The sequence below is a fragment of the Schistocerca piceifrons genome, chromosome 1, assembly GCF_021461385.2.
Source record: "Schistocerca piceifrons isolate TAMUIC-IGC-003096 chromosome 1, iqSchPice1.1, whole genome shotgun sequence".
Taxonomy (NCBI): Eukaryota; Metazoa; Arthropoda; class Insecta; order Orthoptera; family Acrididae; genus Schistocerca; species Schistocerca piceifrons.
Window position 1 is genome coordinate 430,593,031 of NC_060138.1, and position 19,449 is coordinate 430,612,479.

A 19,449-nucleotide genomic window follows, 5' to 3' on the forward strand; every position below is an offset into this window, starting at 1 on the left:
ACTTCGGACACCATCTGTGGCTGAACACACAGCCAAGCGCAGAAGTCTAAACAGAGACACAGGATACCTTCTAGTTGGTGTTTCCAATATGTGGCGGATATGTACAAGGGGAAAAGCATGCCTTTTTCGCTCGAAAGACACTCTCCACGTAGCCGTGCCAGCGAAATCCAGAGGAAGAAGGATGTCTGCAAAAGTACGGCTCTCTTTCAGTAGGGTCACTGCTCAAAATTATCAGATGTTTCGTTTAGACAGCCTTTTTCGCACATATTAGTTAATTTTATGTTCTTCGAGTTGTACAAGTAGTACTGGGTCTGTAATGACATATATAACGTTCGGAAAGAGTGAGACCGAAAGTCGAGGTCCTATGCAATGGTCTGTCTGGTCTCCTGATGTTAAGCCACTGAACTTTTTGTTGTGCGGTGCATAAGATGCGCGATGTACGTTTCTCTTGTTTGTTACATCAGTGGCATGGAACAGTGTACCCATGTATCACAGCAGCTTCACAAGTCCACACTAGGCGCTGCAACGCATACCTCGGTGCTAATGGGGACACTTTGGAGTACCTCACGTGATATGGCAACCGGTTGTTCTGCAACGTTCTCAGGCAGTGTTATGCGAAGCTTTAACAGTGGAGTAACCCAAGATTAGAGTTTGATGCCCGCCGAAATGTGAATGCAAGGGCGCTTAGGTTTGAACAGAACAGAATAACCACTCTAAGGGAAATTAGTTTGTTATACTGAGGCATTAGGATTATACAAGACTTGCTGCTACCGCAGCAATGATTGTATGAAACGAATGGATGCAAGAGAGTCGTACGCAGCAACGTGTCAATACTGAACCACGCAGTGCGACTACAGCACGGCACAATCACCAGTATGTTCATATGGCCGTCAATGGTGAAATGCCTCACAGCGGGCGTTGGCCTTTTATAATGACTAAGCTCTGTAGCGTCGTTTGTTGACCTTTCCAGAGACGATTTACTATCGTCAGATTGTCTCTCGAAACATCTTCTACAATGTTGTAGGTATTGTTCTGTTACACTCGTTGCATACCGATAAGAAACATATGAATTAGTGATATCTTCTGTATGGAAGGGAGGGGCACAGAGAAGGGGTAGGGGCACAGAGAGAGAGTGAGGGAGGGGAGAGAGAGAGAGAGAGTGAGGGAGGGGAGAGAGAGAGAGAGAGTGAGGGAGGGGGGAGAGAGAGAGAGAGTGAGGGAGGGGAGAGAGAGAGAGAGTGAGGGAGGGGAGAGAGAGAGAGAGAGAGTGAGGGAGGGGAGAGAGAGAGAGAGAGTGAGGGAGGGGAGAGAGAGAGAGAGAGTGAGGGAGGGGAGAGAGAGAGAGAGAGTGAGGGAGGGGAGAGAGAGAGAGAGAGTGAGGGAGGGGAGAGAGAGAGAGAGAGTGAGGGAGGGGAGAGAGAGAGAGAGAGTGAGGGAGGGGAGAGAGAGAGAGAGTGAGGGAGGGGAGAGAGAGAGAGAGTGAGGGAGGGGGGAGAGAGAGAGAGAGTGAGGGAGGGGGGAGAGAGAGAGAGAGTGAGGGAGGGGAGAGAGAGAGAGAGAGAGTGAGGGAGGGGAGAGAGAGAGAGAGAGTGAGGGAGGGGAGAGAGAGAGAGAGAGTGAGGGAGGGGAGAGAGAGAGAGAGAGTGAGGGAGGGGAGAGAGAGAGAGAGAGTGAGGGAGGGGAGAGAGAGAGAGAGAGAGTGAGGGAGGGGAGAGAGAGAGAGAGAGTGAGGGAGGGGGGAGAGAGAGAGAGAGTGAGGGAGGGGGGAGAGAGAGAGAGAGTGAGGGAGGGGGGAGAGAGAGAGAGAGTGAGGGAGGGGGGAGAGAGAGAGAGAGTGAGGGAGGGGGAGAGAGAGAGAGAGAGAGTGAGGGGGGGGGAGAGAGAGAGAGAGTGAGGGAGGGGGGAGAGAGAGAGAGAGTGAGGGAGGGGGGAGAGAGAGAGAGAGTGAGGGAGGGGGAGAGAGAGAGAGAGAGAGTGAGGGGGGGGGAGAGAGAGAGAGAGTGAGGGAGGGGAGAGAGAGAGAGAGTGAGGGAGGGGAGAGAGAGAGAGAGTGAGGGAGGGGAGAGAGAGAGAGAGTGAGGGAGGGGAGAGAGAGAGAGAGTGAGGGGGGGAAAGAGAGAGAGTGAGGGGGGGGAGAGAGAGAGAGAGAGTGAGGGAGGGGAGAGAGAGAGAGAGTGAGGGGGGGAAAGAGAGAGAGTGAGGGGGGGGAGAGAGAGAGAGTGAGGGGGGAGAGAGAGAGAGTGAGGGGAGAGAGAGAGAGAGAGAGTGAGGGGGGAGAGAGAGAGAGAGAGTGAGGGGGGGGGAGAGAGAGTGAGGGGGGGAGAGAGAGTGAGGGGGGGCAGAGAGAGTGAGGGGGGGCAGAGAGAGTGAGGGGGGGCAGAGAGAGTGAGGGGGGGCAGAGAGAGTGAGGGGGGGCAGAGAGAGTGAGGGGGGGCAGAGAGAGTGAGGGGGGGCAGAGAGAGTGAGGGAGGGCAGAGAGAGTGAGGGGGGGCAGAGAGAGTGAGGGGGGGCAGAGAGAGTGAGGGGGGCAGAGAGAGTGAGGGGGGGGCAGAGAGAGTGAGGGGGGGCAGAGAGAGTGAGGGGGGGCAGAGAGAGTGAGGGGGGGCAGAGAGGAGTGAGGGGGGCAGAGAGGAGTGAGGGGGGCAGAGAGGAGTGAGGGGGGCAGAGAGGAGTGAGGGGGGCAGAGAGGAGTGAGGGGGGCAGAGAGGAGTGAGGGGGGCAGAGAGGAGTGAGGGGGGCAGAGAGGAGTGAGGGGGCAGAGAGGAGGGAGGGGGACAGAGAGGAGGGAGGGGGACAGAGAGGAGGGAGGGGGCAGAGAGGAGGGAGGGGGCAGAGAGGAGGGTGGGGGCAGAGAGGAGGGAGGGGGCAGAGAGGAGGGAGGGGGCAGAGAGGAGGGAGGGGGCAGAGAGGAGGGAGGGGGCAGAGAGGAGGGAGGGGGCAGAGAGGAGGGAGGGGGCAGAGAGGAGGGAGGGGGCAGAGAGGAGGGAGGGGGCAGAGAGGAGGGAGGGGGCAGAGAGGAGGGAGGGGGAGGGGGAGAGAGGAGGGAGGGGGAGGGGGGAGAGAGGAGGGAGGGGGAGGGGGGAGAGAGGAGGGAGGGGGAGGGGGAGAGAGGAGGGGGAGGGGGGAGAGAGGAGGGAGAGGGAGGGGGAGAGAGGAGGGAGGGGGGAGAGAGGAGGGAGAGGGAGGGGGAGAGAGGAGGGAGGGGGAGGGGGGAGAGAGGAGGGAGTGGGAGGGGGGAGAGAGGAGGGAGGGGGAGGAGAGAGAGATGGGGGAGGGGAGGAGAGAGAGATGGGGGAGGGGGAGGAGAGAGAGATGGGGGAGGGGGAGGAGAGAGAGATGGGGGAGGGGGAGGAGAGAGAGATGGGGGAGGGGGAGGAGAGAGAGATGGGGGAGGGGAGGAGAGAGAGATGGGGGAGGGGAGGAGAGAGAGATGGGGGAGGGGGAGGAGAGAGAGATGGGGGAGGGGGAGGAGAGAGAGATGGGGGAGGGGGAGGAGAGAGAGATGGGGGAGGGGGAGGAGAGAGAGATGGGGGAGGGGGAGGAGAGAGAGATGGGGGAGGGGGAGGAGAGAGAGATGGGGGAGGGGGAGGAGAGAGAGATGGGGGAGGGGGAGGAGAGAGAGATGGGGGAGGGGGAGGAGAGAGGGATGGGGGAGGGGGAGGAGAGAGGGATGGGGGAGGGGGAGGGAGAGGAGAGAGAGATGGGGGAGGGGGAGGAGAGAGAGATGGGGGAGGGGGAGGAGAGAGAGATGGGTAGAGAGAAGGGGGAGGGAGAGAGATGGGTAGAGAGAAGGGGGAGGGAGAGAGATGGGTAGAGAGAAGGGGGAGGGAGAGAGATGGGTAGAGAGAAGGGGGAGGGAAGAGAGGAGGGGGAAGGAAGAGAGGAGGAGAGGGAGGGGGAGGGGGGAGAGGGGGGGAGAGAGGGGAGATGGGAGAGAGGGGGGAGAGGAGGGAGGGGGAGTGGCGGGAGGGGGGGGGGGAAAGAGAGAGAGAGAGAGCGTCTGTCGTCACGGTATATGGAATTTTTCGACTGTTTGCAAGACGAAAATATCAACAGATCTTGCACTGTTGTTTGTGCATACCGCAAGTGGCACGACGCGAGATATCGCCAATTTTACAGTGACGCGATCACTGGTTCGCGGCCCAAAGGGGACACACCGTGTACGAGGCAGTGAAGGCACTGTGCATGCTGCCTGCCGGTGTGTCAAGGGTGTACGGTGGGACCCTCGATTGGGGGAGGCGAACCGCCGCCAGAGCCAAATGCCGTGGGATACAGTATGTTAATGACAGGGGCTCCGTCCTCAGTGGCAGATTGCAACAGTGAATACACGCATCACATATTCACTCTGAAGTTTAATGGCGGCTAATAAAAACCGGTGAACATACATAACAACTGCTTCGTCCTTGGCCACACAAGCCACCGTCTTATGCTTACCGCATAACGCATAGTACAGAAATTAGAATGGCTTCCTTTCTAAGCTTTTAAGCACGAAAGAGGTAACCTGTACTGATATGTGTGGTAACCGGATTAGAGGACCCATCGTGTTTATCAACAGGATAATGTCCAGTATCGCAGTACTGGCATTTTCTTCGACTTTATATGGGATGAAACGGGATCCTGCTACGGCTGCCATCGTCTCTCAGGGAACGAGGAGCCTACTGTATGATCAAGTGGAACCTTCCGGTCGCCTACAAAGAATAACCTTGGCCTGCAGCACCCAGTACGGTACCTAGTACCTTCAATACACTACACCATCAGTTCGAAATAAGGTGACTCAGAATGATTTAAAAAGATAGAAAAGGTTTACAATTCCGTCTAAACGGTGATAGGTAGCAACTCCTACTCTCCATTCCTATATGTCATCTGTTAAGTCTCTTCATTTCCTTACACGAACCTGCTCCTGCATCACCTCTAGTCTATCTAGACAATGCAGTCGAGCTCTTCAAAAATGTTCAAATGTGTGTGAAATCTTGTGTGACGTAACTGCTAAGGTCTAAGGTCATCAGTACCTAAGCTTACACACTACTTAACCGAAATTATCCGAAGGACACACACACACACACACACACACACACACACACACACACACACGAAAAAAAATTTACATAAGCAAACTTCGCCAGAAGAAGGAGCCACTGGCTCCAAAATCTTGCATACATGAAACCTTTCTTTTATGTGTTGTCCTGCCGCCGCTTGGTGAGTAGATTTTTTATCCATCCAAATACATTATATTGTCAAAAAATTGATTATTTTCGTTGTTGCATGACAGTGATAGATTATACTCTGCTGTTATAATGGTTGTTCTTTGCCTACAATGAAGGGTAACGTCACCGCAATTATTGTTTTAACATAAATAATTTCGAATTGGTAGCAGTATAATTGGTACGACCAAAATAATATCTTATATAATATATTCGTATTTAAAATTCTGTTTATCTGTTTCCCGCCAATACGCACATATGGGTCATTTAGTCTTGCTATGATGTCACAGGTCAGTACGCCATCTGTTCGACGCTGTGGCTCTTATGACATCTTTTGCATTTCCCACAATACCTCGTTAATGCGCAAAGTTACCTGAAAACGCTTTCCCCAACTACAAATAGCTCAACAATCCGCTTCTGGCTACCGGACTTATTTTTCCGGATTCTGTTTGGATTAAATAATTTATTGACGAAATGAGCTTTCCACGAATTCTAAATCACATCAAACTGCCAAAGTTCCATTAATCACTTTTATATTTCATCTTTATAATTTTAGTACTTCCATTATCACCATTTTGACCGGGTGCCACTGAAAAATTGGCGCGAAGTAGCGCGTGGTTTGAAAGGCGAATGCTGACTAATTCGTATCAGCTGTCCACTGAAACATCCAGCCGAATACATCTGTACGAAATAATTACTTGTATGACTTTTACCATTATAAAAGAGCCCGCTCCACACTATTGAAAAAAAGTATTTTATTTAAAATGTTTGTGGCACTCAGCTAGACAACCCTGTGGCTGCCCACGATATCACTTTCAGTCTCTTCCAACTCACTGTTTCATCAAATGTCTCCAGACGTCTCACACAAAATAGAGCTCTTAATAAACAGCGTTACGGTCTCCTCATTTAAATCCTGTGATGTAAGCAGCACCGTTTTCTAGTAATACATTGCCTATGCCTGTGCTGCCTATGCCTGTGCAATGCTGCCCTTTACGTCGGATGAACTTTTGCAATCTCAGAAGAGTTTACTTCTTTAGTGGTTAAAGGTATTTAATTGTTTAAATCTGTCTACTGCGGTATGTTGGCGGCAGCATACCGTGACTTGGGTCTTCTGTGTATAGTTTCCATGTTAAGTTTTCTCTTTCAAGATCTTGTTTATTATCTTGCTCAGATTGGAAGCTCCTCTTGTTTTATCGCGTTTGCGATTTTCAATTTGATTTTTATTAAAATCCACCTTATGCAAAACACTTTCTTTTTTATTCGCCCAGACACGTTTCGCCATCTACGTGTTATCTTCTGCGAGTCAAATTTATTTCTTCAAAGTAAACTAAAAATTTATAACAACACAATCCTTCAAAGTAAAATACAAATTTATAATATTACAATCCTTACAATCGTTTATCTATCGATTATAAATATAGTATATACTCCACAGAAATAAAATTGAGCCACAGAAGATGACACACAATTGTCGAAACACGTCTGGATGGACAAAAAAGAAATGTTTTGCGTAAGGTGGTTTGGTGAGTGGCAGCTAGTTCTAAATGAGGGGAAAATGTTAAGCTACTGCAGATAAGTAGGAAAAACAGATCTGTAATGCCAGGATACAGCATTAATAGTGTATTGCTAGACACATTAACTTCGTTTAAATATCTGGTCGTAGCGCTACAAAGCGATATGAAATGGAACGAGCACGTGAGGACTGTGGAAGGGAGGGCGAATGGTCGACTTCGGTTTATTGGAGAATTTTGGGGAAAGTGTGGTTCGTCTGCAAAGGAGACCACTTATAGGACGCTGGCGCGACTATTCGCGAATACTGCTCGAGTTATTGAAGGAGGATATCTAGGCAATTCAGAGACAGGCTGCTAGATTTGTTACCGGCAGGTTCGAACAACGTGTCAAGTGTTACGGCGAAGCTTGGGGAATTCAAATAGGAATCCCTGGAGGAAAGGCGATGATCTATTGAAAAAATTTAGAGAACCGGCATTTGAAGCTGACTACCAAATCATTCTACTGCCGCCAACATATATTGCCCGTAAGGACCACGAAACTGATGATGTGGTCTTCAGTCCTGAGACTGGTTTGATGCAGCTCTCCATGCTATCCTGCGCAAGCTTCTCCATCTCCCAGTACTTACTGCAACCTACATCCTTCTGAATCTGCTTAGTGTATTCATCTCTTGGTCTCCCTCTACGATTTTTACCCTCCACGCTGCCCTCCAATGCTAAATTTGTGATCCTTTGATGCCTCAGAACATGTCCTACCAACCGGGCCCTTCTTCTTGCCAAGTTGTGCCACAAACTCCTCCTCTCCCCAATTATATTCAATTCCTCCTCATTAGTTATGTGATCTACCCATCTAATCTTCAGCATTCTTCTGTAGCACATTTCGAAAGCTTCTATTCTCTTCTTGTCCAAACTATTTATCGTCCATGTTTCACTTCCATACATGGCTACACTTCATATAAATACTTTCAGAAACGACTTCCTGACAAATCTATACTCGATGTTAACAAATTTCTCTTCTTCAGAAACGCTTTCCTTGCCATTGCCAGTCTACATTTTATATCTTCTCTACTTCGACCATCATTGGTTATTTTGCTCCCCAAATAGCAAAACTCCTTTACTAAATTAAGTGTCTCATTTCCCAATCTAATTCCTTCAGCATACCCCGACTTAATTCGACTACATTCCATTATCCTCGTTTTACTTTTGTTCATGTTCATCTTATATCCTCCTTTCAAGACATTGTCCATTCCGTTCAACTGCTCTTCCAAGTCCTTTGCTGTCTCTGGCAGAATTACAATGTCATCGGCGAACCTTAAAGTTTTTATTTCTTCTCCATGGATTTTAATACCTACTCCGAACTTTTCTTTTGTTTCCTTTACTGCTTTCTCAATATACACATTGAATAATATCGGGTAGACGCTACAACCTTGTCTCACTCCCTTCCCAACCACTGCTACCGTTTCGTGCCCCTCGACTCTTATAAGTGCCATCTGGTTTCTGTACAAATTGTAAACAGCCATTTGTTCCCTGTATTTTACCTCTGCCACCTTCAGAATTTGAAAGAGAGTATTTCAGTCAAGATTGTCAAAAGCTTTCTCTAAGCCAACAAATGCTAGAAACGTAGGTTTGCCTTTCCTTAATCTTTCTTCTAAGATAAGTCGTAGGGTCAGTATTGCCTCATATGTTCCAATATTTCTACGGAATCCAAACTGATATTCCCCGAGGTCGGCTTCTACCAGTTTTTCCATTCGTCTGCAAAGAATTCGCGTTAGTATTTTGCAGCCGTGACTTATTAAACTGATAGTTCGGTAATTTTCACATCTTTCACCGCCTGCTTTCTTTGCGACTGGAATTATTATATTCTTCCTGAAGTCTGAGGGTATTTCGCCTGTCTCATAAATTTTGCTCACCGGATGGTAGAGTTTTGTCAGGACTGGCTCTCCCAAGGCCGTCAGTAGTTCTAATGGAATGTTGTCTACTCCTGGGGCCTTGTTTCGACTCAGGTCTTTCAGTGCTCTGTCAAACTCTTCACGCAGTATCGTATCTCCCATTTCATCTTCACTACATTCTCTTCCGTTTCTATAACATTGCTCTCAAGTACATCGCCCTTGTATAGTCCCTCTATATACTCCTTCCACCTTTCTGCTTTCCCTTCTTTGCTTAGAACTGGGTTTCCATCTGAGCTCTTGATATTCATGCAAGTGGTTCTCTTTTCTCCAAAGGTCTCTTTAATTTTCCTGTAGGCAGTATCTATCTTACTCCTAGTGAGATAAGCCTCTACATCCTTACGTTTGTCCTCTAGCCATCCCTGCTTAGCCATTTTGCACTTCCTGTCGATCTCATTTTTGAGACGTTTGTATTCCTTTTTGCCTGCTTCATTTACTGCATATTTATATTTTCTTCTTTCATCAATTAAATTGAATATGTCTTCTGTTACGCAAAGATTTCTACTAGCCCTCGTCTTTTTACCTATTTGATCCTCTGCTGCCTTCACTACTTCATCCCTCAGAGCTACCCATTCTTCTTCTATTGTATTTCTTTCCCCTTATGCTCTCCCTGAAACACTCTACAACCTCTGGTTCTCTCAGTTTATCCAGGTCCCATCTTCTCAAATTCCCACCTTTTTGCAGTTTCTTCAGTTTTAATCTACAGTTCATAACCAATAGATTGTGGTCAGAGTCTACATCTGCCCCAGGAAACGTCTTACAGTTTAAAACCTGGTTCCTAAATCTGTCTTACCATTATGTAATCTATTTGATATCTTCTAGTATCTCCAGGATACTTCCACGTATACAACCTTCTTTTATGATTCTAGAACCAAGTTTTGGCTATGATTAAGTTATGCTCTGTGCAAAATTCTACCAGACGGCTTCCTCTTTCATTCCTTACCCCCAGTCCATATTCACCTACTATGTTTCCTTCTCTCCCTTTCCCTACTCTCGAATTCCAGTCACCCATGGCTTAAATTTTCGTCTCCCTTCACTACCTGAATAATTTATTTTATCTCAGCATACATTTCATCAATTTCATCATCATCTTCAGAGATGATAAGATACGGGAAATTAGGGCTCATACGGAGGCATATAGACAATCGTTTTTCCCCTCGCTCAGTTTGCGAATGGAACAGGAAAGGAAATGAGTAGTAGTGGTACAGAGTTCCCTCTGCCGCGCACTTACGTTGGTTTGCGGAATATCTATACAGACGTAGATTTCATAAAATCTCAAATCTTGTTTATTCGTGCTAACGTTTTAGCACTTTCTCTTCGCTTTCCTCAGTGATGGCTATGTCGTTAGCAAATATTATCTTTCCATTCCATTAATTCTGTCCCTTCGAACTAAAACATTCATATTTCTTTACGTACTACACGAATACCTAATAAAAAATGGGGGTTCCTATTTTAAAAAAATGCAATTGATATCCGTTTGACAATGACAGCGACATACATCGAACGTTCGACTATCGAGGCGGTAGGATCGGATATTGTTTGCACGTTGACAAGGGAAAGTTGTTTAACTTGTGAAGAGCCATGATCGAATCTCTTGTAAGAGAGATTTCTAATAGTCTTACGTGGCGCTGATTAATACTTACAATTCTGTTGGGAATATGGTTTACTGCAGCATCAAAATCAGAGAAACTGCGTGGATCGTCACAGCGAACCATGTGTGTGTGAAACTACATAAAAGACCGCTGACTGACTTCCCGTTTGAGCTGTACTGTACAAAATGCAGAATATTTGGTTGGAAAACTGCAAGATCAGCATTGAGAGAAGGGTAATTATCGTTTCGTCCTGGAAAGAGATTATACATTGCAAGCGACTGATTCAAAAAGTGAACTGTCTGAATACTGCCTCTGGCTACAATGGATTTTGTCGAAGTGTGTTATGTAATTGTAGCTAAGTACAGGGTTCCCATAGGTGGCGTCAACCAAATTTTTTTGGGGTTGACGAGTCGCACATAGCTATTCGTAAATAGGGTACGCGACGTCGCCTTAAAAAGAGAGAGAACACATTGGGTGTTCGATGGAATCGAAAGAGACCCCAGAAAGTGTTATATTCTTCGTGTTTACTCTAGGGGTAAGACAACTTGAGTGCCGCTTATAAAGCATCCGCTCTTCCTGATACGAAAGTGAGAACTGATGGCTTCATATTGTATCAAAAATTGAAGAAATAGTGTTTCGATCACGAGTTTTGACTCACTCAGTAGAGTCTGCATCTTTAAACGATCCATCCGTGTACACCCAAAACACTGGGTGATTTTGGAAGTCATTAAAATCATCCATTAAGAGGAAGAACCGATCGGGGGTTGGGGGGGGGGGGGAAGAGAGAGAGAGAGAGAGAGAGAGAGAGAGAGAGAGAGAGAGAGAGAGAGAGATGAACTACATATTTTTCAATACCTGTGTCTCCACAGTTTAAGACTATCAGGAAAATCTCATCCGTGTGACTATCTGCCGATATTTTTCGAAGATATTTCATGTTTTTACTCCGGAAAGGGGAGAAAGGAATGCTGATGATGTCGCTGACGGCAGCCAGCAATTCTTTCATTACATTGTTGAAAGTGACAGTAGTAGTATTACGGTTTCATTTTTCATTAGATTCATTTTAAACCACGTTAGCCGGCCGCGGTGGCCGAGCGGTTCTAGGCGCTTCAGTCCGGAACCGCGCGACTGCTACGGTCGCAGGTTCGAATCCTGCCTCGGGCATCGACGTGTGTGATGTCCTTAGGTTAGTTAGGTTTAAGTAGTTCTAAGTTCTAGGGGGCTGATGACCTCAGATGTTAAGTCCCATAGTGCTCAGAGCCATTTGAAGCATTTAAACCACGTTCGTCATTTATCGCCTAAGTTTTCATTGCCACGTTCGTCATTTGACGTCCGAGTTGTCAACAGTATACAAAGTTCCCGCCTCGACAGTCGAACGTTCGATATATATCGCTCGCATTGTGGTGCCGCTTCGATACCAAAGGGTTCTTGGAAATTACCCTCGTCATTTATAGTATTCGAAACAATACTAGCGGCAGCAGCAGACCATCCTTAATCGGATATTTGTATTAGGCAAAACATATCAGAACAGAGGCTTTTTTAAAATAATGTAAATCAATTATTTCTAAATCGTCACAAAGGGATAGACTGATTGTTTGCGTCTCTGTGACTATTTTCTTTCATGGAATCACCTTAGGGCCATGCCCGCCTGATTCCAGCATGACAATGATTAATGAAAACGGCGGTTGTTTATGTATCTCAATGATTGTGTGCATGCATGATTGTTAAAGGGGTAGAATGACGACTGATAGCTTTTTACGTAATCCATCTGATCTTTAGTATTAGGCGCGATATTCTAATTCTTATTACGGTAAATATTTCGCCCACTTTTTCCGATCGGACGAGAAATTGGCATTAGTGGTTCTCAGATGGAAGTATAAAACTGGAAGAAACCATAAGAAACTGCATCTGGAGGCCAAAGAAAGTTGTTTAAACTTTGGTATTGTAAAAAGAACATATACGAGAGATAACAAGAATAATACAAATGAATTACATCGGACGACCGTATATCAGAAGTTTTTAGTAAAAGTCTAAGGAAGAGGATACCTCTGTCAGAATCAACGATAGTGCATATTACAACACTGTTCAGGCATTTTTCGGCAGCAGCAGCCGTATTCAGGGCGAAAAGTACGCAATATCCACCTTCCCCTAACTGGAAAAACCGCCTTTGGCTCAGGACCTGCGAGTATTGCTTCATTTTGAAAACTATAACAAATGTGCCTTGGGCAAAATAAAATTGTTCACTAACTTCCTTGTAGCAATGTGGAAGCGCATTAAGTCTATATATTTTCTTCATGGTAAATGCTTTACGATTAAACGTGAGAAATGTTTACGATTACTGCCCTTAAAACAATGGACTTTCATTTCGTTCAGGGGAGAACACGTAATGTCAAGCAGGAGATTTCCGGAAAGTTTTGTGTTGACAGGACGTATACGGGCCCACAGGGGTGTCACTGGGCCCGCAGCAGCGGCTGCGCAACCAAGTGTCGGCTCCCGACTTAAAACGTGAGGCACGCCGGCCGTCGTCAGCCTTCGCAGCAAGCAATTCCACGCACTTCTGTCGCCTTGACACGGTAAGCTACTGGCCCTAGGCCGCTGTCTCAACTAATTTGTAGGCCCGGGGACAGTAGAGTGAACAGATTAATTCTAGGCACATACAGAACGTAGCGATTTGAATATACTATAAACCATACGAGGCGCTTAAGTCCTCAGATATTCGTTCCGGAAGGACCGCACGTATGGAGTCGCGCGACACGATGGGCAACACGCCAGAAGTTTCAACTGACGTATAGCCAGATAACCGCTACGATGGCGCGGCTGACAGACGCTGTATAGCTCGAAAACACAAATGTGTCCCATAATTTCCCTATTAGGTAGTTAACGGAAATACGTACGATGGTCATCCTCAGATGTTATTACATTATAAAGAGTGTTATCAACTACTACACACGGTGTTCGGAAGTTCCTGTTACAGACTTCTAGGACTTGTAGAGGAGAATGAGTACATAATATTCTGAATAGGAATCGTACCGTTTCTGTTCTACGACGCTCTCAATTCAGGTATTTAACCCATCCACTTCTGCTTGACGAATTGAATCAGGTGTGATGCAGTATAATTATTAGGTAACAATTCAAAAGGAAACGTAATGAAATATCCATTTATCGCTTAAGTACATTTGTTTGTATTAACACTTAAACACAACTTGTTTACGCCAAAACAAAAAAGAACCCAGCGTACTGTACGTACACAATAATACCGATGCATTATAAAAGCGGCTCGATGTGGCCGCCACCAACACTGTTACAGACATTGTTCCTACGAAGCATGTTCTGGTAAAACTGTCCGTGACTCCATCCCACCTGGTGTCTCTTCAGTTTCTAGTGCAACGGCAAGAATTGGGGTCAGCACATCTTTCTCTGTCTCTACAGGAGTCTCGTAAATTAAGTTTTGCATAAGACTCTACAAGATGTAAACCACAGAAGTTAAATCCGGCGATCGCGGCGGCCACGCGGTTGGACCACGTCGGCCTATTATCCATCTTTCCTCATATCGTCTGTTGGAATATTTCCGAACCGCAAGTGAAAAGTGCAATCATGTTGCAACCTAATTTCCTGTGGAACATTCAGTGGCACAGTGGCACCCTACTGCATACAAGGACAAGTAACTTTATGACTTTTCTTTCCTCTTTCCTTATTTATCTGATTTGATTCATTATAAATGGTTTTTGAAAGCCTGCGACTGTAGATACAATAGATTTGTTTATAAATAAATAAATCTTCTGCTACCAGTCACGATATTTCTTTATTTTACTATTCGCACGACGCGTTTCGAGAAATGATTCCCATTTTCAAGTGGGTTTTTTTTTTTTAATGTGTGTTAAGCCATTTCTTTTGATGTTGTCAGTGTGTGTGTGTCTGCTTCATTTTGTTGACTTTTACTGTAATACATAAGAAACGCAATTTTTAGTTGGGTATCAATTCTTTCTGTGAGGTTAGTGGCTAAAGTTTGAGAACAATTTGTACTTACAGTTTTCTAATGGTCCATTTGTGTAGAGTCTCACACACACTTAACATCACACCCAACTTGTACATTTTACACATCGAAAATATCTTATATAAACAAAACAGTTACAAAGATGTTCTTACAGGTAGTTCACAGAGATAACATTATAGGTCTTCCACAGATTATGATATGCTTTTGTACAGAGGTTAATTTATCTTTACAATTTGGCTCATGAATTACTTATACTGATTTTACAATTGTGCTTATTTCTATGTTTTACTATTTTTATTTACGTATATTATCGAAACATCTGAAGAAATTCACTGATTCACTTTCAAGTTTTTCATTTAATATTTTATCTTCATATTTTCTGTAATGTGAATATATCTCCAGTTCTTCAAGCAAATCCATTTTATGTCCTTTATTTAGTCGGTGGAGTACTTTGACATTTTGCTCTATTTTTCCAATTGGGTGTCCTGTATTATGTATGTGTGTTGCTATTGCTGATGTAGTGTGTTTGTTGTGTGTGTATGCCCTAATGTGCTCTGTGTACCTGGTGTTGATATTTCGGCCTGTTTGTCCTATGTAGAACTTGGAGCATTCCTGGCATGTTACTTTGTATATTCCAGAGTCTGAATATGGATCATGATTACACTTTATATTATGTATTAGTTTTTGGTGTAGTTTATTGGATATAGAAAACCTAATTTTTACTCTGTGATTTTTGAAAACATTTGCAATCTTCTGTGATACATTGCCTATGTATGGAATGCTAGATATATATTTGTTTTTCTCTTTTTCTTCTGTGGTGCAGTTTGTACCTGGGTTTCTCTTCACTTTGTCTAAGATTGTGTCAACCATGGAAGCATTGTAACCATTGGCAACTGCAATCTTCTTCACTGTGTTTATTTCTTGTTGCATATTTTCTTGGTTCAATGGTATTTTTGTTGCCCTATGCAGCATTGACCTGTATGCTGCCTATTTATGAATATTTGGGTGACATGAGGTTGCAGGGATTGTGGTGTCAGTCATTGTGTTTTTTCTATAAACTTTGAATGTGCATGTGTTGTTGTGTCTTGTAATATTTAGGTCCAGAAAGTTGATACTTTTATTTTGCTCATGTTCCACTGTAAATTTGATTTTCTCATTTAGATTATTGAAATGATTAAGAATGTCTGTGATGTCTTTGGTATCTCCTTTCACTAACAGTAGTGTGTCATCTACATATCTCCTATAAAATTCTATTTTCCTTAGGCAAGGTTCTTGGCTGTCAAATAATTTTTGTTCTAAGTGATTTATGTATATGTCAGCTATGGTACTGGATATACATAATCCCATTGCTAGGCCATCTGGTTGCTTATAAATGTTGTCATTAAAGGTAAAGTAGTTGTAACTTAGGGTTAGCTGAAGGAGTTCCATAAATTCGACAATCTCTGTGTATGAAAGTTTCTTGTGTTGCATAAGGTTCTTTTGTATTACTGTAAGAGCTTCTTGTATGGGTATGTTTGAATAAAGGTTGGTGATGTCAAGTGATATAAACTGTGCATCTTGGGGGAGCTTTCTGGTTCTTAGTTCTTTGGATAGAATCATGTTTTTTACGGAATATGTTGTTTCGTATGTATAATTTTTCACCAGTATGTTATTCAGTTTTTGAGACAGTTTGTATGCTGTGCTGTTTATAGAGTTGAACATGGGATGTATCGGGTATCCATTTTTGTGTATTTTTGGCTGTGCTCTTAGGCGTAGTGCTTCTGGATTCATACATGTAAGGTATTTCTTTTCAGTTTCTGTCAATAGGAAATGTGTGTTTTTTAATTTTTCCTTAATTTTACGTTGGAATTGTTTTGTTGGGTCTTTTTCAATGTGCTGAATGTTATTAGCAGCAAAAAATTCATTTGTTTTTTCTATGTATTCTTTTTCTTTCATCACAACTAATGTATTACTTTTGTCTGACTTTACAACTATGGATTGGTTGTTTTTCTGCTACCAGTCACGATTTATTTATTTATAAACAAACCTATTGTATCTACAGTCGCAGGCTCTCAAAAACCATTTATAATGGATCAAATCAGATTATCAGTGCCAAGCCAGGCAATGAAAGCTATATATAAATACAAAAACCTCAAAATGAAAGTACTAAAAACAGTTGCACACATAAGATTCAACAAGCACTGTCAACAACTAGGTATAATTCCGAAATATATAAAAGTGAAAATATGTTCTAGCAGCAACATAGCAAAACTTATAAAACACAAAGCAGAAACTCTGGCTGAAAACCGAAATAAGGCAGTTACATAAGAAAAAGGACTTACTAAACAGAAAGCTACTCAACATGCAGATAGAAGTAGCAAACAACATGGAACCTACAGCTTATGACAGCATTTGCAGGCATATCCAGGACATAGTCGACAAGGAGTACTTGACGATTTGCAACACACATAACAAGAAACGACAGACCTTGACATCCAAACAAGACAAGAGATCCAACCTTGAGATAACTGACAAAAGCAAACACACATTTTACAGTAGAGTGGTAAACAACACTGACAAAGTTCAACCAAAGAGAAAACGATCTACTACAAAAAGGACTAAAATACAACATAAAACCTAACCTCAACAACCATACACTGAAACAGGTTATAGCTGCAACTAAAAGTGCAGCAGATGCTGCAAAATTAAATTCAAATACAAAAGCAGCAATAGGTCACAAAGTAAGCAAGCTTCTTGAGAAAGAAGTGAATAAAGATAAGTTTAGATCTAAATATACAATAAATGATACAAAAACTTTAAAATCTGTAAATAATAAACTGAAAAACAACCAATCCATAGTTGTAAAGTCAGACAAAAGTAATACATTAGTTGTGATGAAAGAAAAAGAATACATAGACAAAACAAATGAATTTTTTGCTGCTAATAACATTCAGCACATTGAAAAAGACCCAACAAAACAATTCCAACGTAAAATTAAGGAAAAATTAAAAAACACACATTTCCTATTGACAGAAACTGAAAAGAAATACCTTACATGTATGAATCCAGAAGCACTACGCCTAAGAGCACAGCCAAAAATACACAAAAATGGATACCCGATACATCCCGTGTTCAACTCTATAAACAGCACAGCATACAAACTGTCTCAAAAACTGAATAACATACTGGTGAAAAATTATACATACGAAACAACATATTCCATAAAAAACATGATTCTAGCCAAAGAACTAAGAACCAGAAAGCTCCCCCAAGATGCACAGTTTATATCACTTGACATCACCAACCTTTATTCAAACATACTCATACAAGAAGCTCTTACAGTAATACAAAAGAACCTTATGCAACACAAGAAACTTTCATACACAGAGATTGTCGAATTTATGGAACTCCTTCAGCTAACCCTAAGTTACAACTACTTTACCTTTAATGACAACATTTATAAGCAACCAGATGGCCTAGCAATGGGATTATGTATATCCGGTACCATAGCTGACATATACATAAATCACTTAGAACAAAAATTATTTGACAGCCAAGAACCTTGCCTAAGGAAAATAGAATTTTATAGGAGATATGTAGATGACACACTACTGTTAGTGAAAGGAGATACCAAAGACATCACAGACATTCTTAATCATTTCAATAATCTAAATGAGAAAATCAAATTTACAGTGGAACATGAGCAAAATAAAAGTATCAACTTTCTGGACCTAAATATTACAAGACATAACAACACATGCACATTCAAAGTTTATAGAAAAAACACAATGACTGACACCACAATCCCTGCAACTTCATGTCACCCAAATATTCATAAATAGGCAGCATACAGGTCAATGCTGCATAGGGCAACAAAAATACCATTGAACCAAGAAAATATGCAACAAGAAATAAACACAGTGAAGAAGATTGCAGTTGCCAATGGTTACAATGCTTCCATGGTTGACACAATCTTAGACAAAGTGAAGAGAAACCCAGGTACAAACTGCACCACAGAAGAAAAAGAGAAAAACAAATATATATCTAGCATTCCATACATAGGCAATGTATCACAGAAGATTGCAAATATTTTCAAAAATCACAGAGTAAAAATTAGGTTTTCTACATCCAATAAACTACACCAAAAACTAATACATAATATAAAGTGTAATCATGATCCATATTCAGACTCTGGAATATACAAAGTAACATGCCAGGAATGCTCCAAGTTCTACATAGGACAAACAGGCCGAAATATCAACACCAGGTACACAGAGCACATTAGGGCATACACACACAACAAACACACTACATCAGCAATAGCAACACACATACATAATACAGGACACCCAATTGGAAAAATAGAGCAAAATGTCAAAGTACTCCACCGACTAAATAAAGGACATAAAATGGATTTGCTTGAAGAACTGGAGATATATTCACATTACAGAAAATATGAAGATAAAATATTAAATGAAAAACTTGAAAGTGAATCAGTGAATTTCTTCAGATGTTTCGATAATATACGTAAATAAAAATAGTAAAACATAGAAATAAGCACAATTGTAAAATCAGTATAAGTAATTCATGAGCCAAATTGTAAAGATAAATTAACCTCTGTACAAAAGCATATCATAATCTGTGGAAGACCTATAATGTTATCTCTGTGAACTACCTGTAAGAACATCTTTGTAACTGTTTTGTTTATATAAGATATTTTCGATGTGTAAAATGTACAAGTTGGGTGTGATGTTAAGTGTGTGTGAGACTCTACACAAATGGACCATTAGAAAACTGTAAGTACAAATTGTTCTCAAACTTTAGCCACTAACCTCACAGAAAGAATTGATACCCAACTAAAAATTGCGTTTCTTATGTATTACAGTAAAAGTCAACAAAATGAAGCAGACACACACACACTGACAACATCAAAAGAAATGGCTTAACACACATTAAAAAAAAAACACTTGAAAATGGGAATCATTTCTCGAAACGCGTCGTGCGAATAGTAAAATAAAGAAATATCGTGACTGGTAGCAGAAGATTTATTTATTTATAAACAAACCTATTCCTTATTTATCCTTCTACAAAATTGCTGCAAATATTTTATTTCTTGTTTTTACGTGGATTCACCAACAGCTTGTTTCGGCCAACAGCTTGTTTCGGCATTTGAAGATATTGCGAGCCCAGCAGAGAAGTTCCTTTCTCTTTCCCTCAGCAGACATGTACGTG

The 19,449-nt window shown here is 42.9% G+C and overlaps 1 protein-coding gene across 1 annotated transcript in view; it reads right to left on the reverse strand.

Moving 5' to 3' along the window:
- Positions 1–19,449, reverse strand: part of LOC124786249 (sodium- and chloride-dependent GABA transporter ine-like) — a 332,165-nt gene that overhangs the window by 79,386 nt on the left and 233,330 nt on the right.